We start from the raw sequence: 4,791 nt of genomic DNA on the forward strand, positions 1-4,791 counted from the left end.
GATCACACAAGATAATGTCCGCACACACGTGAAGTTCCGCACTACCTCCACAAAATATAATCACACGTTTATCCAAATATTTTCCTTGTAGACATCTAGTTAAGTCCTTGTGTACTGGTATAACAAACGAAGTTACCATTTATGAAAACCATCTCATTCCCATGTAAGTTTAGATCTTACATTTATCGATGACGTAACGATATATCAACTACAGCTTATATACATCAAAAACATAACTACAGCATTTTGTCATGCGAGTACTCATGCACATCCATTCTCACCATAAATCTATAATAACCATTTTCTACTGAAGGCCCAATTTCACCTAGTAGTAGCCCAATATGCTTATACACCTAGAAGCATTCTACCGAAAGATACTATTCACCTAGAAGTATCAATTAACCAACACCAATTCCATCCTAAGACACCTAGCATAGGATTCACTCAACATCGTAACCAATTGCCGAGTAACAAAATGACAAACATAAAAACCTTATATAGCACTCTTGCACACAATGCACGGACTTTCATACAATCTAATACTCACATGACTACCATTACCCTAACTTCAGTAGTAAAAAGATGTATATATTTTATAATATACTAAACCTACCATTACCCTAACTTCAGTAGTAAAAAGATGTATATATTTTATAATATTCTAAACCTACCATTACCCTAACTTCAGTGGTAAAAAGATGTATATATTTTATAATGTCCTAAACCTACCATTACCCTAACTTCAGTGGTAAAAAGATGTATATATTTTATAATATTCTAAACCTACCATTACCCTAACTTCAGTAGTAAAAAGATGTATATATTTTATAATGTCCTAAACCTACCATTACCCTAACTTCAGTGGTAAAAAGATGTATATATTTTATAATATTCTAAACCTACCATTACCCTAACTTCAGTAGTAAAAAGTTGTATATATTTTATAATATCCTAAACCTACCATTACCCTAACTTCAGTAGTAAAAAGTTGTTTATATTTTATAATATCCTAAACCTACCATTACCCTAACTTCAGTAGTAAAAAGATGTATATATTTTATAATATACTAAACCTACCATTACCCTAACTTCAGTAGTAAAAAGATGTATATATTTTATAATATTCTAAACCTACTATTACCCTAACTTCAGTAGTAAAAAGATGTATATATTTTATAATATCCTAAACCTACCATTACCCTAACTTCAGTGGTAAAAAGATGTATATATTTTATAATATCCTAAACCTACCATTGCCCTAACTTCAGTAGTAAAAAGATGTATATTTTTTTATATTATCCTAAACCTACCATCACCCTAACTTCAGTAGTAAAAAGATATATATATTTTATAATATCCTAAACCTACCATTACCTTAACTTCAATAGTAAAAAGTTGTATATATTTTATAATATCCTAAACCTACCATTACCCTAACTTCAGTAGTAAAAAGTTGTATATATTTTAGCTATTTTTAAGCTAATATTGTTTATTTGTAATTCAAGTATTTAAAATTATCTTACCTGTGCGTTTACATATTGGGTTTTGATATCTCCATTCTTCCTCAACACATTCCAGCTCTTGTACCATTTTGAAACCTTTTCTACATGTAATGACTACATTTCCATTGCAATCTTTATCAAAATTTGCGTCTGTTACATTTGGATATGTTGAACAATCTGTAAATTTATATCATCAAGTATTTGTCTCAAGAACTACATGTTAATTTACTATTTACAGACAAAGATGATTTAAAATGTGTTTAAGCTAGTTATCCATGCTGCTGAAAAGAAAGTTGCCTTCAGTAAACCTCTGACTCAGACTCTTTAAAAAATAAAAAAGCTAAGATAAATTTCTCCCAGATATACAAACTTTGACTTTAGATTCATATAGCAACTTTTAGATAATAAATAACATATTTACCGGCATCTACAAGAATCAGCATTACGGAAATCAACAGAACGGAACATAATAGGTTATTCATGGTTTTAACGTTAGCAAGACCTGTTGATATTATATATATACAGACTGGTTGATACACTGTCGAATGCTAGATTTGGTCACGTATTTATAGTAAATACAAAGTCTCCCACTGAACAGATGTTTCTATAAAAACTGTAGATTTATATTTTACACCAGCAGATCAATGATAGATATCATACAGAATTTTTATTTATTCAACACAACTTTTTAACGAAAGGTTGCCATTAATATTTCACCAAAATATTCTACAGATCAACTGTAAAACAATAATATTACTAGAACTGTGAACAGCTTAACCTTTGGCCTTTAAACCTTTTGATACTCCCAGCCTGTTTGCTTTCAACCCTGGTGCTCTTAAGCCTACAATTTTTGAAAAAGAAATTAAATAATTTATTAAAAGGTATTTTTTAAATAAATTTTGTATATATATATATACACTTCTGAAATGTCGTTGTAACTACCAGAATACAGAAGTCTATGTCTTAATTTTTGACTACCTATATTTCGTAATCCATATTTTAGGCGCAACTAAACTCCTGGCTAGATTTCCGGTGTACCCCAATGGACATGTGCTCAAATTCTTACCGAAGTCTCAAATTGTTAACAAACCGCTGGTAGCGGTTATCAGTGTGTTTTTTCAGTTTATAATGTTTGTTAAAACTCATTAGAAGATGTTTGTGAATAAACTTTTGTACAACAATACGCAGTTTTAACGTATTGACAGTCATCTCAAAATTCTCAATTTGTAAAGAATAATAGAGAGAAAAGTGATTTTATAATTTGTCGCAATCATTATAGACCCCAATATTGTCTTAGTTGAGTCTAACGTCTATTTTATTGTTAACTTTAAGTGGCTTTATTAAGTTGTATTGTCCTTAAAAATCCCCCAAAATGAAACTAATGTTTCGCTCGCTATGATATGCTGCCCACGCTTCCCAAAAGTTCCAGAAATGAATTCAATCGTCACTCTATGGCGACACCATAATGACATAGAATAACCCAAAAGAAATGTTATAGTACCCCTATTTTGTGTTTTATTTGCGTTCAAAGTTGATACCAATAACAATAACGGCAAAAGGTATCATGTTACAACTGGGTACTGCCAGGAAATCTGACGCCAACTAGGGTCATCAATAAATACAGTACAAGACAATATGACCGATGATTTCAACAGCAGCTTTACCGATTGCGACAGTTCTGTCGAAGAAAGTACCAGTGATCCATAAATTGGCATTTGACCGTATTTGTTCGAACAAAAGTGGCCGAATTCAGAACTTCATTCCGTTATTGTAACCCGTACGACTATGAAATAAAAAAGACCAGATTGATAATAAATATTAATTTTTAGCGCGATACTTCTGGATAAAGGAAGAGATTTCGTGCCAGTGCCTCTTTACATAATCACGTGTAGACTTATGTACACACGTTCCAGATAATATTTGGCAAAATCTTTGTTTACCTGTAGAATAAAATAATTTTTAAGTGTAGGCCTAATATAAAAGTAACAATAAACTAGAGCCACTCGTGGCAATTTGCTAAAGACCCTGAAAAATCAACCATTGACGATAATTAGTTCAAGCGCAAAAACAAGTCTAAAGTTGATAATTTTTTAGAAGATTCTAATACCGGAAGTAGACGTCAGACCTCACAAATGAAAGTATCAGCAGATAGCCAAGGTCAATGACCTTTGATCTTGTAAAGGAAAAGGTCTAAAATGGTCATGATCGAGTGATATCCGTCATCAAAATTTCTAATTGCACACGACTATAAAACCGGAAGTTGACATTAGACAGCAAATATAAAAGTATAAATAGATAGCCAATGCAAATGACGTTTGATCCTACAAAGGTCAAGGTCAACAAAGGTCAAGGTCAAAAATTGAAAATTTTGAATTTCTAATACCTGTTCCTTTTTTTGAACTATGAAGCGGAAACAACCGAACTTCTAAGACAAAGTGGCTCAAATAATGAGATAATTGTATGCAAAGTTCCATTTTGAACAAATGTATACTTTGCGAGTTATGCTCCTCGCCAAAAATGTCAATAATGAGTAATATAACCCATATGTGCCACGCCCATCTTAATTTATTTTGCATAGGGTAATTGATATTCCAAATGTTATGTTGTGTTTTAAATTTCAAGCTTCTACATTATTCAGGTCAAAAGATATAGGTCAACAAATGTCAACAAAGGTCAAAATCGAAAAATGAAAATATCCAAATGTTAAAACCCGTTCCTTTTTTGGAACTATAAAGCTGAAACAACTGAGCTGTTAACACAAACTGGCCAAAAAATGAGGTAATTGTGTGCGAAGTCCCTTTTTTAACAAACGTATCCTATGCGAGTTATGCCCCAGCCCCAAAATGTAAACAATTAGTAATTCAACACGGATGTGCCACGCCCACACCAAATTTATGCAGATTTAGTTTATCCCTAAGGACTTATTTCGATTTTAAGAAAATTAGAAAATCAAGATGGCGGCCAAAGTATCACTTCCAGTCTGGATTTTATATTCTTCGTTTTTTTGTATTAGCATTTACTGACGACCTGCATAAATTCCGTTGACCTATTTCATTTACACCGGAAGTTATTCGACCGGAAGTAGATTGTACTTTCAATTCATTCCACCTTCAAAACCGGAAGTAACGTCAAAACTCTGACTGTATCATATCATTGACTTTATTGATGTCTCTTTGCCTTCATTTCTCCGGTGTCGATTTTATTAATTTGCTTAATCCCTCTTTAACGGTTTTCTTGGTTTCTTCGCCAAATCTTTGTCCGAATTCTTTAACCGTCCCTAATATATCTC

Source organism: Lottia gigantea, assembly GCF_000327385.1.
Source record: "Lottia gigantea unplaced genomic scaffold LOTGIsca_319, whole genome shotgun sequence".
Taxonomy (NCBI): domain Eukaryota; kingdom Metazoa; phylum Mollusca; class Gastropoda; family Lottiidae; genus Lottia; species Lottia gigantea.